Source organism: Artemia sp. Qi Xiang Cuo, chromosome 5 (genome assembly GCF_049724085.1).
Source record: "Artemia sp. Qi Xiang Cuo chromosome 5, ASM4972408v1, whole genome shotgun sequence".
Classification (NCBI taxonomy): domain Eukaryota; kingdom Metazoa; phylum Arthropoda; class Branchiopoda; order Anostraca; family Artemiidae; genus Artemia; species Artemia sp. Qi Xiang Cuo.
This window is the reverse complement of record NC_142798.1, coordinates 26,389,875-26,412,474: the sequence shown is the minus strand read 5'-3', so window position 1 is coordinate 26,412,474 and position 22,600 is coordinate 26,389,875. Positions and strand designations below refer to the sequence as shown.

General features: G+C 34.9%; 1 protein-coding gene across 1 annotated transcript in view; it reads right to left on the bottom strand.

Annotated features, from left to right (window-relative positions):
* Window positions 1–22,600, bottom strand: part of LOC148951983 (uncharacterized) — a 583,729-nt gene that overhangs the window by 26,559 nt on the left and 534,570 nt on the right. The gene's annotated exons all lie outside the window — the stretch shown is intronic.

Sequence of the window (22,600 nt, the reverse complement as noted above, 5' to 3'; positions counted from 1 at the left end):
ATATCACAAATTAAATCAACTAGATTATAACTTTTTCCCTGAATTATAATTCGTTTCCCTGTGTTGTAGACTTGAACTTGAGCACCAGTTTCCAGCACGAGATAAGATAATACTCTTTTACTCTGTTCTCGATAGGTCAGTGGCAATAGGTTTCCAATTTTTGATACAATCAAATTCAATTCCTTCTCCTTTGATTGTGCAGAATCTTGAAGAAATGTTTCATATTTAGAGGGATTGGCGGTGGGTCTCTCACGATAAGGTTTATGTTTGTCCATACGTCGCAATGCATCTTGAAGTAAAAGCAGTTTTTTTTCATTGGCAATATTCTCATCATTATTGAATTTGCTTAGATTGTCTTCAAAATGTTCGACGGGCGAGAGGACAAGTTCAAATGGTGTCAATTTATAGGGTGTTGTCATTCTCTAGAGAAAACTGCTTACAAGTCCTGCAATTGTTGGTAGTAAAAGTCTGAAAAAGCTACCATCTTCTTGAAGGAGCCGTTTTCTTTTAAATTTTTTTCCCTTGTTTTTACAAGCCAAGGCACGTACAGTGGATCGATGTTGCTTTGTCTGGTGTCTAACACCTTCTAGCAATTGAACATTGCCCTCGGTGAAATTTAAAAAAAGTTCAGATATGAGATTAATGAAATCATTGTCAACACCATGTTTGAGTATGGCCTTCCTAAGAAAGGGGTTTGAAGTTCTTAAAACGGAAAATAAATGCCGTTGTTCATGTAGTTTTTTCAGTGTCATAATGGCAAATAATAGCCTTTTCTACAGTTCACCGGAAGATATACTGTAATTTCATTGTCGAAAATGTCAGTGACTGCAAGTATATCCTCGGGCGTGCTCTGATTAAGATCCAGCAAAATTTAGCCGTCGGGCTTGCTAGTCACATGTGTTTAAGCTGAAAACAGAATTGTGGAGGTACCTAGTTATATCTTTTTTTTAAGAGTTAAGAGTGAGTTAGAATCGCTAACGACTCGATAGATAATATAGATAGTGCAATTCAAAGCAAGGGTTCGCATACATTTGCTCTGGTGAAACAGATTGTTTAGAACTAGGGTTATGGAAATGTGTTCAGGATGAGAGCGGACGGTGAACAATTGCAGCATTTCCTGTGAGAACTGTTCAATGGATTCAGCCGAATCATCAATAATGAGCCACGAGTTCGGTTCAATACTATTAAAAACATCAAGGCCTCTTATGGATTGTATTGGTATGAATGTGGCAATAGCTTTTATTTTATCATAGAGCTCTTGCCAAATGCTATAGCAATAGTAGATTTTTTCGGTTTTTCCAAAAACATTTTATCGCAATTTTGAATTATTCTAGCTAACAGTGTTGTTTTCCCCGAAATTGAGGGCCCACACAGAAACGATCTGAAGGGTGTTTTAAATTGATACATGCTGTTGACAACAGTCGGACTATGACTAACTGTAAATCATATGTGTCCAATGAATAATTAGTACTTTTCCCATAGATATATATCTATTCAAGAACAACAACAAAAATAATATTTCATGGCAGCATTTATTTCAACAATATGAAAACAAATATTTGTTCAAAATTAACAATGAAAACACATGTTCAACAAGAACCAAACAAAATTTCATGCTCAACATGAAAGCTCTATTTGTTCAACATGAAAGTTGATAACAATTTATAAATGAACACTTTTTGTAAATCAATAACAATAACACTTTTCTGAACAACACTTTTGTCCATCTATAGCACTTTTTTTTGTGCATCAACACTTTTCTGTACAACAACAAAATACACTTGGAACATGAACTAGCACAGTTGAACATTACAGTGAATTTAAAGGTAGGCCCCCCCACCCCCCCCCCCCGAGAGCCATGTCGAGAGAACAATAGCTTTCATTACTGCTAGTTGTTAGTGGTTGGGTTAGTTGGGTCAGTGATGGTGGTTAGTTGATTAGTTATGTTAGTTTATCAAGACCAAACGGATTGCAATAGTTTACGAATTCAACTCGATCTGTAACGCGATGTCAGTAACAAGGCAGGATAGCTCAACCATTCTCAAACATATGAACCTTGTAGGATTTGCTCTACAGTGCATTTTTTTTCCACACTAACAGAAACATGTCTATACTGTAGTTAGTAACGCGCACTAAACTGCTTATTCCGTACTATATAATCTTTTGCATAATCTATGCACACACTCATGTCGAAATTTCTCTGTACAAAGTGTGTAGGCACCCCGTTACATGCCTGCTGGATATCACATCTAAGTTTTTTACCAAACTACACCATAGTACCCGGGACCTCCCCCCTGAATACCAAATTACTCCATGTATCTAATTGAAACATAAATAGCGTATTGGAGTCTTGACGTTTTCCCAAGTTAGGGCCGAGGTTCTGAGTCCAGTTGGTGAAATCCATCCGCGAGCTGATGTGTTCCCCCTTTTTTAAATCACCCAATAAATCTTCAGTCCCATTTACCTTTAACAGCAGAGAATCTGTATCCCCATAGTAAACTTGAACCCCCCCCGCCCGTGGCCAGTGAACCTTGCACAATTTGTAAAAAAACGACAACATGAGCTTTTTTGAAATATTTAGCACTGAACTACCTTCTGCTATATTCTTGTTCAGCACCACATTTTGCTTATTCCTGTGTAAAAGAACCATGCTAGTCTCTACGCTCGTGAATAATGTAAAATTAGGGTCGGCAATAATTCGTGCACACTCTAGAGGGTCAGTCACGGCGTCGCAGCGAGATCTTTTACGTACGCTTTCACACATTTTGCCAAACGCTGAATTTAGAATGAGCTTGTACAATTCCTTCTCCACCTTGGAGTTTGCCCAAGCCTTAGACCGTTTGTCGACAAAAGTATCGATAAACGTTTTTTAAATAAGGTCGCTGATTGAACTGCAGGACCCTATGTATTTTGGTGATTTTGAAACCATTGTTCACCATCCAAAGCAAAAGCACATGGTGAACAACGATATTCTCCTTAGGATGCAAATCAGCAATAAGCTTTTGTTTAGAGGGGGTCCAATGCATCCCCATATCCACAACCAATGATCGATTGTATGGGCTCAGCGAGTCCCTGGTCACTGGTCGATTGATACAGGGAAAAACAAAATCTTTGACTGAATCGTGAAACGCCAGCGGAATGTGACCGTCAATTTCAAAGAACCATCCTTGTGGCCCGTTGTCCTCGACGGTGGTAATGTCGGGGAACTCACAAGGAGTCTCAAGCCATTGATAGTTCCTACACGGCAAAGAGTAGTGGGACATTGCCGAGGGGTATAACGAGTTCATGTCCAAGAACACTGCATTTGACTTTGCACCAGTGCTTTGTCCGCTCGGATCGGTTGACAAGATGCGGTCCCCGTGAAAAACATACCCTCCCCTCATTGAAAGCTCTACAAAAAGGTGTTGATCTACGTCGGTGATTAGGCCTATTTCCTCCCTACTAATTTTTAAAATTAAATCCATCACTAAATGGGGTGTAGAAAAATAATAGCCAATGTCTAACCTGATCAATGAATAGATTTGGTCTGTATTCTTACAGATTATAATCAACAGAGTTACAACGTCACTGGCAAACTACAGTCTACAATAATCCCACCTATTTTTATAATTCCCCTTAGACCACACCTCCTTGGAAAACTCAAAATCCTTGGCTGTGCATTCACTGTTGGTCAGTGAATTGTAAAAAGCTTCAATTGGAGGTAGTTTCACCTCGCTTAAGCGAGCGCCAGAACAGTAATAATCATATGCATATACACATTTGCTGGTTAATAAGTCATACATTTCACTGTCTGGAAAGTGCTGTTTAAGCAAGGAAAAGCTATCAAAATTGTCGCTTTTCTGCACTTGAATCAATTGACTCAATGCCTTGGGAAAAAAACTAAAGGAATCTAAAAACCTGATTTTATTCCAGCAAGTATGTCCATTATCCACTACCTGCCATTTCAGTTCGAGAAGCAACAACTTCTCGGCCGATTTGGGAATAATGTTATAGGTAAATGAATTATTTACCCATGGACTGTCTACTCCCCATCCCTTCCTGTGCACACGTGCCAGTGCCGGGCAAATAAATTTTAAGTCATAAGTGGAGTTGTGGATGAAAACAGGGATAAAAAACTGTTGGCTAACATTTAAATTACACTATTGATGCGCAACCCCCTAAAATTACTACCCCCCGAGGATATTTCCTGCCACAAGTGATCATGGTCTCTGACTTTCCCCTCCCCCTCTTTTCCCTTTAGTCCCCTTATCCTCCTCTACAAACTCCCCCTTACAAACCCATCATACTTTTTGATTTTTAATCGCGAGACAATCCTCTGCAGACAGCATCATTGGATATTGGGTATTTCTCAAACGAGAAATAGCGCCATTAGCCGTGCCAATTAGTTTAGTCAGTGCCTTGACCATGCACTCGTTCTCATCCAATGTTTCTACTATTTCTAAGAACCGCATGGTGTTAGAACTATCTCTTTGTGCGTGTGCATAGGACAATGCACAAGCCTGGTGTTCAATCATTCTATTTGGATATTGAGGGTTATTCCCCTCCATAAGCTTAGATTCAAAGTCCAAAGATACTATGTTGCATTGGAGAGGGGTATTTTGGAAATTTTTGAAGCATAGAATGGCCTTATCCCCTGAAACCCTTTCCAGTGTCTGGTATCCATGCGGTCTACAGTGTCTCATGTGATCCCGTAGTTTTATATCACTCCAAAATCAAGACAGGCATGTTGGACAGTAGAAACGTGTCCCCCTATTCTTTCCCTCCCCCAGAACTCTACTAATGTCGGTAATCGGATTAAAATGGCCAATTGCATTCGGTTCACTAGGTGCTGTGTATAACAACCAAACCCAGTGTTTAACCAAATCAATTGACGGGCCCCTTACAGGCAAAACCACCCCCTTCTTTTTAGAACGAACCCCATCTTCAAATTCAGTTTCATACTGAACCACAGTAACGCCGATATTTAAATGGGCATTGCCCCTTTCAAAAATGTCAATAGATCGTAGCGCTACTGGGTATTTTCCTTCCAAATAAGAGAAATCTACAATGGGAAAATCGGACCCGTCCTTCCCATGTACAGCCTAGTGATCTAAATTCTTCTTGGTAGCGTCACGTGCTAGAGGCTCGTATGCTGAGATGAGGAAAGCATATTGGAAAGACTTATGATCTGTTTCAAAACAAATCTTCTGGACACCTTGACAACCTACTAGATCTGGATTATAATTTAAAACTGTATCCCTTTCAGCCCCACCTGTCCCCCCTCTTAAAATAAAATCTTTCTTAAATTTACAAATATTTACACTTAAATTTTCAATAAATAAAACTACAGAGCCGCTCTCGTTTTTATTACAGTTCTCGAGATGTGCAATAATTTTCCCTATCCACTCACTAAAACACTCTCAAAATTCTCGAAATTTGGATAAATTACGCGCATCTCGGAATGTATATAATGATAATAAACTTCGCTTTTCCCCTCATTCAAATAAAACTCCTTTAAAACAATAGAAACCTTAATTGAATCCCTACCTCCCCACAACTGAATTTGCTTCTCCAGTAGTGCACTAATTTTATCTACATAAGCATGCACAATTTCTACAGGATCAAAACCAAAAGTTCCCCCCAGAAGTGTGTTAAAGGGATCCCAAACAGGCGTGGAGAAAGCAGCTAGAGTGAATAATAGTCTGTAAGACACAAGAAAGTCGGGAAAAGATGAACGCCGTTCTCGCTGTTGCTCAATAATAGTTGTAGGTTATTTCACTTCACTTGCTTGGAGTAGGTAATCAGTGGGGGGAGGGTTCCCAGTTAATTCGTTTGTGAGATCCTCTAAAATTTGTATGGTATTTGGACTCAAGTCCGCCTGCCCAACTGTGCTAGGTTCTACATTGAAAATTTTTTCTATAATCTCATCAATATTAGATGGTATTTCAATGGAATTAATAATACCGTGCCAGTCACTGATGGCTGAATTGTCATAAGACTCCATTGCCCCTTCAACGTGTTCTTCCTCTTCTTCACTCGATGGTGAGTAAGGGACCAATGCTCCAACCCATAAATGAAAAAATAGCTTATTTTCAATGTGTTCAAATCATCCCTACTGTTAAAATTTGGATTATTATTGCTTAAAACACGTTTAATAGCATTTGGTTAATTCAACTGAAAGTTCCAACTTAAGATATTTACAATCTCTCTTTACAACATCGCTCGATAAAACATCGCTTTACATAGAAGGCGGCAATTTGCTCGTTTGTTTTCAAATAAGCCATGCTGGTTTTTTTTTGCGGCGCCTCCTGCGGCGCTTTTCGGCCCCGGAGCAAATCTTTGCGGTGCATCCTTGCGGCGCTTATCGGGCCCGTGGCGCACCCCGCGGCGCACCCCCGCAGCGCATCCCACAGCTCTTCCCGGCCCCCTTTACATAATGCCTGTCATAAGTCGAAATATTTCTTTCTAATTCCATACAGATTCAGTGAACTCATGAGTTTAATTATTGTGAACCGTCGCGAGTGTTCCGATTTCCAGGATTGAATTTCAACAGGCTGGAACCGTTAACTCGCTTTCCCCGTGCTAAAATCTTTGGCACGATGTAAGGCTCAGTGCAGATTAAGACGCTGATATGTGACAGATGGAAAAATCTCTCTCTTAAAACTATGTGAAAAAAAAGCAGTCGCAGAGTTTCAAAGGTACCTAAAAATATTCGCTTATGAGATGGCGGCGAAGAGATAGCAACAGAGAAAATAGTAAAGATTAGAAAAATAGCATTTTGAGTTTCAAGGGTAGTGATTATTAATTGACTAGAAATTACATAAAAATATTCGCTTATGAGATATCGAAGCAATAGCAATAGAGAAAATAGTAAAGATTAGATAAAAGAGCGGTATCTTTGCAAAAAAATTACATTTAGATAGGCAATAGTGGGGGTGAGGGGTTAATGTCTCGCTGAGATAAGTTTATATCGGATTGAAAAATAGTGAAAAAGAAAAAACATTGGAAGAACTAGATTTGTAGGAGAAAATGCTTACATTTGCATAAACCGTTTTGGCTTGGGTGCTCGAAGGTCCAGGTAGTGCATTCTGGATGGTAACCTCCTGACCTAGCGTTGATGGGTTATCTATTAGAGGTCCAAGGAGGGCGGATGTGCAAGCAATGTCATTAATTTCTTGCGCAGGTTGGGCTGCGACTTGTACAGGACCTGTGACTTGTGCAGTCGAGCCAAGGGCTGGCACAGATGGCTGCACTTGACGAGGTGGCATTGAGGCTCGATTAAGAGGGGCTTGCATAGATGCAGTATCGATGTCGCTGGCTTGTATAGCGGGGTTCTCCACCCTTGCGGCCCACTGTCTTTTCGGTTTTTGACCGGACTGCATTGGGGGTGGCACTGGTCGGGCGGTCTCGTCATCTCGCGCTTTCTTTGATGGAGGAGTCGTGCATTCTTCGCTATTTGCGGTACCCATAGCTCTCTTTACAGCTGGAGGGGCAACAAATTCTTCATAATTTGCCTTAAAAAGAAGAGAAAAAATTAGTATCAAAATAATTTCCCCCCCTTTTTTTTACAGAAAGAAAGTTAGTACCTCCTTCTACAGAATTTATTGTCAGACATAATTTGTCTAGAAAAGCATTTATCTGAAAGAAGCCCCCTCCTCCACCCTTTTTCAGCAAAGCAAAAAGTAAAAATTTAGCGAGAAATATATTAGGCTTAGAAATCAAATGTTTTTATTAGACAACTTGTAAGAAAATAAATCATGACAATCAGTAGTCTATAGGCTTTAAATTAGATAAATGATTGTTAACCCAGTGGCCTATAGACCTAAATTTTGCAAACATAGGTTAAAATGCTATTCAATTTACACGTAATATAAGCTTCATGCAACTCCTAAAAGACTATTCTTTCTAGCCTTGCATATCAGCATTGCACAGTTTGTTTTCATTTTACAATGATGGCTATAGAATTGAGGCATTGCCCCTCTTCCCTCCCTCTCCCTTTTATATAATTTACTTACAACGAAGCTGTTAGAAGCGATGGCATTGCCCCCCCCCCTTTTACATAATGTCCTAAATATATTGTTAGACCTTAATTTGAAAATAATCCATTTAACTTCTCCAAAATAGCGCTTTGCGTCTGCGCCTAATTATTGCATCATAGCGTTTTAATTTTGATGGAAGAACAGTTCCTTTTGACTTGACCGCCTCGTTCGTAAATACAAATGGAAAAGGGTGACAGCTAATTTTAACCTGGCGTAGAGCATTATGTCAAAACCAGAGCGGGTTAATAAAAACAGTGACGGAAGTCAATGGTCGCTTTTAGCTAGGATATAGAACACTTAAAATTGCATAAATTTAACTAAAGGATAATTATTTATTTTTGCGAGAATTTTGTTGTAAAACAGTGAGGGGGGGTTAGGTTTTGAAGGGTAAAAGAAAATATTTTATGTTTTCCATCGAGTATAAAGATTGTATAGTGATGTTTGTCTTAGAGAGGGAGGGGGGAGGGGATTTACCTGAATATACTGGAGGGTGACCAAGGAAAATAATTTTATTTTGAAAATAAAAAATGAAAATGTACTTACATTGCAAATTAAAGTTGGCATGGCTTCTAATTCATCAAATTTATCCATTGTTAGATCAACTATGTCAAAATACTTTCTGATAATTTAATTACATTGCATGCCCGTTATATACGAAATCTCAAGGGCGAATTGTTATGTAAGCAAGCCCTCTGATTGGCTGAGAAGGACACACGTGATCTATCGGTTTCCTGGAAACTCATAACATTCGCCTCGAGCAAAACAACAACAAATACTATTTCTGGATCATAACATTTGCCTCGAGCTTACAACAACAACAACATCAAATGCTGTTTTCTATTTTTGGACACCATGACATTCGCTTCGAGCATGTACATCTCCAAAACAACAACATTGAAACTCGTAACATTCGCTGAGAGCGTGCACTTACAAAAACAAATAAATCGACCTTTACATTCGCTGAGAGCGTGCACTTACAACAACAACAACATCGACACCTTTGGAAATTTAGGTCATTGACCCCATTAACCACATGTTCTGCCTAGGGAGGCTATGCACATATTTGGTGTTAAAAAAAGTTGTAGGTGGCAGCAGGGGTGCGTGATCGGACCTTTAGGGTCATCTCTACTCATTGTTTACATATAGTATTTGTTATTTGGAAGTATGCAGACATTTTCAGGAGGGATTTTTTCTTGATGGAGGGGAATAGGAGGAGGGGGCTACGTGGTAAGATCTTTTCATGAAGGCTCTTGTCATGGGGAGGGGACATTTCTATGAGGGGGTCATCGGATTTCCCAGCATTATTTTAAAAAACGATAAGAAATTAAATAAAAAAACAGTTTTTTCAACTGAAATTAAGGAGCAAGATTAAAATTTAAGACGAACAGAAATTATTACGTATATGAGGGGCTCTCCCCCTAGTAAATACCTCGCTGTTTACGCTAAAGTTTGTTTAGTGCTTTAGAAAAAGCTGTCTATTCTAATTAAACGGCCTTTGTGATTCAGGGTCATTCTTAAAGAATTGGAACAAAATTCGAACTTTAGCGTAAAGAGCGAGGTATTTACTAGGGGGAGAACCCCTCATTTACGTTATAGAAATATACGAATATAGAAGTTCGTTACGTAAGTTATTTCGTATATTACGTCAGATCAAAATTTCGAGTTTTTTTTAACTGAAATTAAGGAGCATCATTAAAACTTAAAACGAACAGAAATTATTCCGTATAATAAAGGGGCTGTCCCTTCCTCAACACCTTGCTCTTTGCTCTAAAGTTTTTATTGTTTTAAAAAATAGAGTTGTGAGAAAGAGTCAAACTTTAACGTAAAGAGCAAGGTGTTGAGGAGGGAACAGTCCCTTTCATATACGGAATAATTTCTTTTCATTTTAAGTTTTAATGTCGCTCCGTACTTTCAGTTAAAAAAAACACGTTTTTTTTATTTAACATGGTAAAGGAAGGATCTCCATACACAAAGGTCAAGGGCTCGAGCTCAAAATCGGGCTTTGTTTTTGTCAGTAATTAAATAATTTTTTTTTTTTTTTAACTGAAAGTAAGGAGCGACATTAAAACTTAAAACGAACGGCAATTATTCAGTATCTGGAAGGGGCTCTCCCCTTCTCAACGCCTCGCTCTTTCCGCTAAGGTTTTTTATTGTTTTAAAAAACAGATTTGTGAGAAAGAGTCAAACTTTAGCGTAAAGAGCGAGGCGTTGAGAGGAGGGAAGCCCCTTTCATATACGTGATAATTTCTGTTCGTTTTAAGTTGTATCTTTTACTCTCATTTCCTGTGTTTCTGGGCAAGTGTTGGCTTACCCATGTAAATGTTTTTGTCGGTTCGTACATCTAAATCTATCTGCTTGTATGTGTTTTTATCTCTCTCACTCTCTTTTCCTTTGTGTCGCTCCTTACTTTCAATTAAAAAACTTATTTTTTGTATTTCTACAAGTTTAGAATTGCAATGATTTTCATCACACAGAATACGATGCAAGGTTTTATTAACGAATATTTTACCGATTCCGCCTGGTCCATCTATGAAAAAACTTAGTCGATCTATGACAATCTTATTATAATAATAAGATGGATTGAACTATATCCAAGTCGGAATTTGTAACACATACATATGTAATACACTTAAACCAAAGGTAATTGCGTATATTTCAATTATAAAGTTTTCTTATATTTGATGTTAGAATCAAACAGTTCGTCGTAACGAACTGTAAGTAAGGAGCGACCCGGCTCAATGGTAACCGAAACTCTAGAAAACGAAACTTTGATACCAATAGATACATCAAAAGAATCAGATTTTAATGCTGATTTCAAATATATAAGCTTCAAGTTTAGTCCTACCCATCAAAAGTTACGCGCCTGAGAAAATTTAGCTAATTTTAGAAAAAAGGGGGAAAGACCCCCTAAAAGTTTTAGAACCTTAATGAAAATCACACCATTATATTCAGCGTATCACAGAACCTTACTGCAGAGGTTTCAAGCTCCTATCTACAAAAATGTGGAATTTTGCATGTTTTGCCATAAGAAAGATCACGGATGCGTGTTTATTTGTTGTTTTTTTTTTTTTTTCCCAAGGGTGATTGTATCGACCCAGATTGTTTGAACGAAAATTCAAAGTTATAGTGCACTTTTTAAGTGACCAAAAAAAAGGGGGGCAACTAGGCCCTCCCACGCTTATTTTTTTCCCAAAGTCACCCGATAAAAATTTTGAGATAGTCATTTTGTTCAGCATGGTCGAAAATATGATAACTATGTCTTTTAGGATGACCTAATCCCCCGAAGTCCCCGAGGGGAGGGATGAAAGTTATGATCTTTCCCCAATGTAAACATATAGTAATGGTTATTAGGAAGTATACAGACGTTTTTAGGGGAGATTTTTTCTGGTAGTGGGGGGGGGGGGTCGGGGGCTATGTGGGAGGATCTTTCCATGAAATAAGTTTTCATGGGGGAAGGGACATCGGTATGAAGGTGGCGCCGGATTTCCCAGCATTACTTGAAAAAAAGGTCAGAAATTATATAAAAAAAACAAGTTTTTCAACTGAAAGCAAGGAGCAACATCAAAACTTAAAACGACAGAAAACATTACGTATATGATTGGGTTCACCCCCTAGTCAATACCTCGCTCTTTAAGCCAAAGATTTTTTTTGTAGTTTCATAAGAGCTATTTATTCTAATTAACGGAATTTTTGATGAAGTGGTCATTTTTAAAGAATTGGAACAAAATTCAAACTTTAGCTTAAAGAGCAAGTTATTGACTAGGGGGAAAACCCTCTAATATACGTATTAAAAATGTATGAATATAGAAGTTCGTTACGTAAGTTAATTCGTAAGCTACGTATATTTATTACTAATAAAAACGTTCGTAAATAAAATTAAACAAGTTTCGAGAAAGCCATTTAACCAAATAAAATTAAAATTAATATTCAGTTTTTTTTTAATTATTCATGTACGGTGAGCCAAAATCAAAACCTGCATTAATTCAAAAACATTCAAAAAGTATATAAATAAACAAGTTTTTTTTAACTGAAAGTAAGGAACGACGTTAAAACTTAAAACAAACAGAAATTGTTCCGTATATGAAAGGGGCTGTCCCCTCCTCAACGCCTCGCTCTTTACGCTAAAGTTTGACTTTCTCACAACTCTTATTTTTCTTTAAACAATAAAAAACTTTAGCCTAAAGAGCGAGGCTTTGAGGAGGGGACAGCCCCTTTCATATACGTAATAATTTCTGTTCGTTTTAAGTACTTACTTTCAGTTAAAAAAAAACGTGTTTTTTTTTTTATTTAATATTCACAGACTTTATATTCTGTTCGATATTTCTAATTATTAATAAAGGGCCATAGTCAGTTAACCTGTTCTGGGGAGAAGATCTTGGGTTTTGTCTCTTTTTCCTTAACAATGGACAATCATGCAAGGGAGTGGCCTCGCTAAAGTACATGTTTATTGCAGCATCAATAAAGAAGCAGTTTGTTCATTGTCTGAAACTTTTTCCTGCTACTAGAACTGTAAAGTTATATCTATATTAATAGTCCTTTTTTATCATCTACTATGTTTTTCTATATGCACCCGGTTAAGTATTTTTGGTAATGGAGATTTCATTGGTCCCTTTTTTTTTGCTGCCACATGCCGTCTTGTGCTGATGATGCCAGGAAAAACTTATGCGAAGCATATGCATGTTTTTTCAGTTTTTTTTTTTTAGAACGAAAAAAAGAAGTAGAAAAAGAAAAGATACTTCGGTGCTTCCAATATAAAAAAAAGAGATTTTCCTTGTTTTGGCTTTCGACCATGGTGATTTTAATGGCGCAATTTTTATTTTGGTCCAGCACCATTTTTGAAAGATTTAAGGTTTTCTTTTGAAATTCCCATAAATATATTTTCGCAATGAACTTTTACCAGCGCTAATTAAATTGATCGAAATAATAGTTACAATTCCTGAATCGGGATTAAGTGGCACTTTTTTTTCACCATGAAATGCTTTTTTTTAAAAGCATCCGGTGACTATGGCCGTGTATCACTCTTTACTAGGTTCCAGTTATCGGTGCAACCATGATTGGTGAGAAATTTATGGGACAAATTCCTGGGGCAGATTGGACATGAGACCTTCTGCGACTTTGGCGTGAAAATGCTTACATACGGTTGAAACTTATCGTGCAACTAAGTTTAGCCAAGGGGGTAGGGGGAAGGATTTTTATAGGCGACCTATACTTATGCGCCCTACCTAACTACCGCACTGAAGCGTCTGGATTCATTTCAGAATAAGTGTAGCATCTTCTTCTTTATTTGGAGAAGTTGCAAACACAATGTAAAAGAACATTTTTATTTCAACACAAATATATACATAGAAGCTTGATAGACAGTGCACATGCCAAGTGTTTCACATGTGGTAAAAGAATTCAAAATAGTGTCAAAGTAAAAAAAAAACAGAATATAATAAAAGAGAAGTAGATAATTCTCGTAATTTGAAAGCAAAATAAACTTTTAAAATGAATAATGGCTCCAATACTAAAATAAGAGCAACTTTTAGTAGAAATAATTATGTATGTTTGAGTCGTATTTTCAACTTATTTGTTTGTAAGCCGAGATTATAATATGAATAATTAATATATTTCACTGCATATTCGTTTATTTCTCTTTTTAAGAGAAGTTTTTGAAACAGGCAAACACAAACGTAGTTCAATTCCTTGAACCACGTTCATTTCAGTACTCAATCTATTTGCTTTACATTACATTAAATTTAGTTTATCGTTATTAACACATTTACAAATTTACTGTTTTCCTAGAGCTTAGCAAAGGCCAAAAGGCGGAGGGAATTCTGGTTTTCAAGCGTAAAATTGCAAAATCTTTGTTATCCTTTGCTGGTGTATAAGAAAATCCATTGGCCTCAGTTCTGGGGATGTGCAAGTAGCGAGAATGCATCCCTATGTAAACGTTAAACTGAGAGAATTGCTTTGTTACTCTAAGCCACTGTGTCAAAACATTTAGACAACCATTAGTTGAATTTTCCCATCTGTAAATACTTTTGCTTTGAGAGGCAAGATTTGATATCAGTGTTATTTAAAAGGCTGTATATATTTAATTTATGTGCTAGTTTTCTATTTAGATACTAAATATAAGCAGCTGCAAAAGCGACAATGTAGCTCCGTAGCATAATTATAATTTAGTAAGGTTATAAAGTAAGATTACTAGAGCAACTAGAATCTTAATAGAATTTAACAATAATTTTTAATCGTTCTAAACGACAACGATTTTATAAGGATAAAATAAGACAAAAAGTGTTATGAACCGCTCTGGGTTGTAGATAGTACTTCTATTACTTTTCCATCAGTAGTTGTAAGTAGAGTGCTTATAATGAATTTGCTTGAAGCTCAACACCTTTTCAAAGAGAATGAGTAGCCCCTGGCTTGTCAAGGCCATCCCCAAGGCACTTTTCAGGATCGGTGAAATCTATCAAAGCCAGGCACTTTTGAGGATCAGTGAATTGTATCAAGACCAGACACTTCTGAATGTCACTGTACTCTCTAGCCTTGAGAGTTAGTAGTGCAATGACTTAGTTGCGCAACATATTCTAAGAGTTATTTGGCTCTAATGCATCATTGCGTCACATTGATAAGACTGGTTTAAAGTTTAATTGCAATGGAGTTAATGAACCCTTACACAATCGATTTCTTTTGACAGTTAACCCTATTATCATATTTGTCAGCGGGACTGAGTTAAATTGAAAGTGTACTTAATGAAAGGTATCCAATCTACAGGAAATCTACATTAAATGAATTTAACATAGGAATTTTAAATGTATTGCATTAAAAGGCGCTGAGAATAGAAATAAAAAACAAATTCTGGATTTATAGAAAATCCAGAACAAACCTTAAAAATCTAGAACGATCCTGAGAAATCAAGTAGTGATGGGGTTATGGATTTGACGAACTAATAAATTCGTATACCTTTTAGGCAATGATAGGACAGCCCTAGATAATTTCTTAGACCCCACTGCTTTTCTATTTACGAAAATTAAGCAAGAAAAACGGGTTTTAATTTTTATAAGGCAATGAATACAATAAAATAAACACTTAATTAAACAAAAATACTCCGAATATTTCGGCCCCACGTCTGGGAGCCTTTCTCAACGGAAAAAAAAAGAAAGAAAAAAATGAAACAGAAAATGTTCTTTTTAAAAACCTTAACTTACATCAAAATAAATAAAAAAAACACACAAAAAAACAACAAAAGAAAAAATATAAGTAAATAGGAAACAAAACTCACATATTAAATAAACACTTCCATTCACTGGCGTATAAACAAAATCGAATATCTATGTCGATTCAAACACGCCTCCTAACAGTATATAAATGCAAATCTATCAAAAAATGGAGAATGTATTTATACTTAAACCAAAACAATGCGTGTCAGCTAACCCCCGGCCCATAACTCCTAATTAAATATCACAAGTTCATCAACCAATGTTTGAATTATAAATTAAACGCATTCGTTTGCATGCAAGTTTAGCTGCAGTTCGTTTACTTTTCCCAGCATTTAACCCATTCTGACCTTTGTTTGCAAGGTCATCTTTCGTTTCAGAACTAGTATTAAAATCAGTACTGGTTGAATATCTTACCTGCTTTTTAATTAAACTATTATAAATTGAATTGATCCTAAATTCCCCTTCATCTCTATTGATACTAATACCCCCAGATATTATCTTTTTATTTCTATAATTTCCCTGAAGCTTTGTAAAAGTCCTACAGACGTATCTATTATTTTTGTTTAATCAAATAAAATACTGTGATGAGGAAAACTATAAAGATGTTCTGCAACAGCTGACTCAAACGCTTCTGGTGTTTTATTTTGTTTTAGAGAGCAATCTATGGCATTCTTGTGTTGCTGTAGCCTATTTTCTAAAATCTGTTGTGTTCTTCCTACATAAAATTTACCACAAGAGCATGGAATTTTGTATACTATCTTTTGCAAATTTAGGTTAGGTTATCATGAGCTTAGGTTAGGTTAGATTTGGTTAGGTTAAGTTAGGTTAGGTTAGTTTAGCCTACGTACGTGCGCGTACGTAAGTTAACCTAACCTAACTTAACCTAACCAAATCTAACCTAACCTAAGCTCATGATAACCTAACCTAACTTAAACATGGAGAAATCTAAGACGCTAAACTCTAAACTAAAACTCTTAACTAAAAGTAAACTAAAACTATAACTCTATAACTATAATTATACCTCTAACTAAAACTCTAAGCTAAGACTCTAAACTAAAACTCTAAACTAAAACTCTTAGCTACTATAACTCTAACTAAAACTGTAAGCTAATACCAAACTGAAACTCTAAACTAAAACTCATCTAAAACTAAACTAAACTAAAAGTGCAATGAAAAACTCTAAGCTATGACTCTAGGCTAAAACTCTAAACTATAACCTTTACCTAAAACTAAACTACAAATCCAAAAACACTTAACTAAAACTAAAATAAAATTTAACTCTAACTAAAACTCTAAGTGCTGAGAGTCTAACTTGAAACTCTAGACTCAGAACTACAACTAAACTAAACTATAACTCTAAACTAAAATTCTTAACTAAAATTAAACTAAACTATAACTTTAACTAAAACTCTAAGCTCTATACTAAAACTCTAAACTCTAAAATAAAACTCTCAAATAAAACTAAACTAAATTATAACTCTAGCTAAAACTCTAAGCTAATACTCTAAACTAAAACACTAAACTAAAACTCTTAACTAAAACTACACTAAAACTCTAAACTAAAATCCTTAACTAAAACGAAACTATAACTCTAAACTAAAACTCTTTACCAAAACTAAACTATAAGTCTAAACTAAAACTCTTAACTAAAACTAAAGTAAACTATAACTCTAACTAAAACTTAAAGACAAAACTCTAAATTAAAACTCTAGAACCTAAATTAGACTAAACTATAGTTCCAACTGAAACTCTAAACTCTAAACTAAGATTCTCATCTAAAACTAAAGAACACCTCTAAACTAAAATTCTTAACTAAAACTAAACTAAACTATAACTCTAACTAAAACTCTAAGCTAAGACTCTAAACTAAAACTCTTAATTAAAACTAAACAACACCTCTAAACTAAAATTCTTAACTAAAACTAAACTAAACTGTAACTCTAACTAAATCTTTAAGATGAGACTCAAAACTAAAACTCTGATTTAAAACTAAACTAAACTATAACTCTAACTAAAACTCTAAGCTAAAACTCGAAACTAAAACTCTAAACTAAAACTCTTAACTACTATAACTCTAACTAAAACTGTAAGCTAATATTAAACTGAAACTCTAAACTAAAACTCTTATCTAAAACTAAACTAAAAAGTGCAAGGAAAAACTCTAAGCTATGACCCAAGGCTAAAACTCTAAACTAAAACGTTTAGCTAAAACTAAACTACAAGTCCAGAAACTCTTAACTAAAATTAAACTAAACTATAACTCTAACTAAAACTCTAAGCTAAGACTCTAAACTAAAACTCTGAATTAAAACTAAACTAAACTATACCTCTAACTAAAACTCTAAGCTAGGGCTCAAAACTATAACTCCAATATCTAGACTAAACTATAACTCTAACAAAAACTCTAAGCTAAGACTCTAAATTAAAACTCTAAATTCTCAAATAAAATTAAAGTAAACTATAAATTGAACTAAAACTATAATATAAGACTCTAAACTAAAACTCTAAACTCTAACTAAAACTCTAAGCTAAGATTCTAAACTCTAAACAAAACTCTTAACTAAACTAAACTATAACTCTAACTAAAACTCTAAGCTAAGACTCTAAACGAAAACTCTAAACTCTAAACTAAAACTCTTGCCTACTATAACTCTAACTAAAACTGTAAGCTAATACCAAACTGAAACTCTAAACTAAAACTCTTATCTAAAACTAAACTAAACTAAAAATGCAATGAAAAAACTATAAGCTATGACTCTACTCTAAAACTATAAGCTAAAACGTTTAGTTAAAATTAAACTACAAGTCCAAAAACACTTAACTAAAACTAAAATAAAATAACTCTAACTAAAACTCTAAGTGCTGAGAGTTTAACTTGAAACTCTAGACTCTGAATTACAATTAAACTAAACTATAACTCTAACTAAAACTGTAAGCTAATACCAAACTAAAACTCTAAACCAAAACTCATATCTAAAACTAAACAACAACTCTAAACTAAAACTAAACTAAACTAAAACTCTTAACTAAAACTAAACTACAACTCTAAACAAAAATTACACTTATCTAAAACTAGACAACAACTCTAAACTAAAACTCTTAACTAAAACTAAACAACAACTTTAAACTAAAACTCTTAACTAAAACTAAAACTAAACTACAACTCTAAACTAAAACTCTTAACTAAAACTAAACTATAAGTCTAAACTAAAACTCTTAACTAAAACGTAAATAATTTCTTAGACCACATTGCTTTTCCATTTACAAAATTAAACATGAAAAACGGGTTTTAATTTCTATAAAGCAGTGAATACAAATACTTAATTAAACAAAAATACTCCGAATATTTCGGCCACACATCTGGGAACCTTTCTAAACGAAAAAAAAATGAAACAAACAAACAAAAATTCTTTTTTTTTTAACCTTAACTTACATCAACAAAAAAACAAACTAAACAAACAAAAGAAAAAATATAAATAAATAGGAAAACAAAACTCACATATTAAATAAACACTTCCATTCACTGGCGTATAAACAAAATCGAATGTTTATATTTATTGGAACACGCCTTCTCACAGTATATAAATGGAAATCTATCAAAAAATGAAAATATATTTATACTTAAACTAAAACAATAAAGGTCAGCTAACCCCTGGCCCATAACCCCTAATTAGATCTCACAAGTTTATCACCCATTGTTTGAACTATAAATTAAACGGATTCTTTTGCTTGCAAGCTTAGTTGCAGTTCGTTTACCTTTTCCTGAATTTAACCCAGTCTGACCTTTGTCCGTAAGGTCATCTTTCGTATCAGAACTATTATTAAAATCAGTACTGGTTGAAAATATTACCTACTTTTTAATTAAACTATTATAAATTGAATTGATCCTAAAATCCCCTTCATCTCTATTGATACTAATACCCCCATATTTTATCTTTTTTATTTCTATAATTTCCCTGAAGCTTTGTAAAAGTCCTACAGACGTATCTATTATTTTTGTTTAATCAAATAAAATACTGTGGTGAGGAAAATTATAAAGATGTTCTGCAACAGCTGACTCAAACGTTTCTGGTGTTTTATTTTGTTTTAGAGAGCAATCTATGGCATTCTTGTGTTGCTGTAGCCTATTTTCTAAAATCTGTTGTGTTCTTCCCACATAAAATTTACCACAAGAGTATAATATAAATACAGCATTTAAATCAGGACAAACTATAAGCTCTTTGTTAAATACAGGGAAAGACAAGGTACCGATAAATTTGCAAAAGAGAGTATACAAAATTCCATGCTCTTGTGGTAAATTTTATGTGGGAAGAACACAACAGATTTTAGAAAATAGGCTACAGCAACACAAGAATGCCATAGATTGCTCTATAAAACAAAATAAACACCGGAAACGTTTGAGTCAACTGTTGCAGAACATGTTTATAATTTTCTTCATCACAGTATTTTATTTGATAAAACAAAAATAGTAGATACGTCTGTAGGAATTTTACAAAGCTTCAGGGAAATTATAGAAATAAAAAAGATAATATATAAGGGTATTAGTATCAATAGAGATGAAGGGCAATTTAGGATAAATTCAATTTATAATAGTTTAATTAAAAAGCAGGTAAGATTTTCAACCTGTACTGATTTTGATAATAGTTCTGAAACGAAAGATGACCTTGCGAACAAAGGTCAGAATGGGTTAAATGCTGGGAAAAGTAAACGAACTGCAGCTAAGCTTGCAAGCAAACGAATCCGTTCCATTTATAATTCATACATTGGCTGATGAACTTGTGAGATTTAATTAGGGGTTATGGGCCGGGGTTTAGCTGACCTTTATTGTTTTGGTTTAAGTATAAGTATATTCTTCTTTTTTTATAGATTTCCATTTATATACTGTGAGGAGGCGTGTTTGAATCAATATAGACATTCGATTTTGTTTATACGCCAGTGAATGAAAGTGTTTATTTAATATGTGAGTTTTGTTTCCTATTTATTTAAATTTTTTCTTTTGTTGTTTTTTTTGTGTGTGTTTTTTTTGTTTATTTTGATGTAAGTTAAGGTTTTTAAAAAGAACATTTTTTGTTTCATTTTTTTCTTTTCTTTTTTTCCGTTGAGAAAGGCTCCCGGACGTGGGGCCGAAATATTCGGAGTATTTTTGTTTAATTAAGTGTTTATTTTATTGCATTCACTGCTTTATAAAAACTAAAACCCGTTTTTCTTGCTTAATTTTTCGTGTAGGACAGCCCTTTGTCAGCCATGCCCCAATGCCCCTCCCATCCCAACTTTTTGTCCCCCCCCTCTTTTTTAACTTGTTTTTACTTAGAATTTTTAGGACTTAACAGTGTATGCAAAATTAGATTTATTGAAGTCAAATTTACTATGATCATATTAAAATCTTCCAATAACCAAGTAGATTTTCCAAATTTCTTTTTAATCTTTTCGGTTGATTGTTTTCATTGGACTTGATGAAATGGGCCTCTGAACAGTGTATGCAAAATCAGATTTATTGAAATCAACTGTGCTATAATCATAGTAATATTTTCCATAAATCTGGTTGATTCTCCAAATTTTTTTTTATTTTTTTGGTTGATTGTTTCATTGGACTTGATCAAATGGACCTCTGAACACTGATCTGACGTATCCGACAAATGATTTTGATAAAGAATTTATTCACTCTGATACTTAGATTTTCTCTATATTATCCGAGGTATCCGACAAAAGATGTTGATAAAGAATTTATTCATTCTGATACTTAGATTTTGTGAATGTTATCTGACGTATCCAACAAAAAGTGTTGATTTCTATTTCCAAAAAATTCCAAGTCCCCCAAAAATTATAAAAATTGTAAGTCCAAAGAATTTGAGTCCCAAACATTTTGAGTCTACAAAATTCTAAGTCCAAAAAAGTTCTGAGTTCCAAAAAACTCTGAGTCCAAAAATTGTAAGTCTGAAAATTCTAAGTCCAAAAAAAGTTAAACAAAATTCAAAAAATAGGGGGGGGGGGAGGGGGAGGGACACTGGGGCCCCTGGAGGATGGGGCTTGGCTGACTATGGGCTGTCCTATCATTGCCTAAAAGTATACAACTTTATTAGTTTGTCAAATCCATAACCCCATTACTAGCCTACTTGATTTTGCAGGATCGTTCTGGATTCCTAAGATTTCTTCTAGATTTCTGTATTAAAATTCTATTCTCAGCGCCTTCTAATATAATACGTTTAAATTTCCCGCGTTTAATTCACTTAATGTAGATTTCCTATAAATTGTATATACACTTTCAATCTAACTAAGTCCCACTGACAAATATGATAATAGAGTTAACTGTCAAAGGAAATCATTTGTGCAGGAATTCTCTGACTCCATTGCAATTAAACTTGAAACCACTATAATCAGTATGACGCAATAATTTACTGGAGGCAAAGAACTCTCTGAATCTATTGCCTCACTATGTCATTGCACTACTAACTCTAAAGGCTAGAGTGTACAGTAACATTTAAAAATGTCTGGCCTTGATACAGTCCATTGATCCTCAAAAGTGCTTGGCCTTGATAAAGTTCACCGATCCTCAAAGGTGCTTTGGGGGATGGCCTTGACAAGCAAGGGGCGACTCGCCCTGTTTTAAAAGGTGTAGAGCTTCAAGCACATTCATTATAAGCATTCTACTGTTGTAGTTAAAACTAAAACCGAATATCACGGTGTTTGAATTTGATTTGAACTTGTTACAATATAGCTTTTCCCTTTAAGTTATAACCTATTTATTCCTCTTTCTCTTCCTTTCTATCTTTCTCTTTTTCTGTCTCCCTATCTTTCTCTCTCTCTCTCATAGTGGCGTCTATTGGGAGGGGAAAGCCAGGATAAAATTTACCCCCTCCCCTAAGATTCTCCCTAGATTTTGAAAAATAACCTTTTTGGCATTTTATTTTTAAAATGGTCGTTTTTGGTATTTTTATAGAAAAGAATTTGAAAATACACAAACTTGCCACCCCAGACTTTGAAAAAAAAATTTTTGCACATCCCTGATCCCATAAACTGACACCACTTTTCTGTCTCTATTTCTCTCTATCTCTCTTTTTTCTCTCTATTTTGCTATCCAGCTATCTTTGTCTTTCCGTTATGCTGCTTTTGAATCTTTCAACTGTCAACTATTACGAAGCAAGCATTAATTTGATTTCTTTCCCCCTGTTCTTGTTCATCGTAATGCAGTTTGTATTGAAAAGTTTAATGAAAGGTCTCTGCGACATTTAAGCCTTTCTTCACCTTTTCAAACACACTAGAAAAGGGTTGTCATCAGAGGCAACTCTCTGGCGTCGCCTTCTTAAAGAGCTATAAGGGTGCAATGTATTATAATTATTATTTGTTTTTTTCTCACAGCCACTTCATATGGAAGGGGTAGTC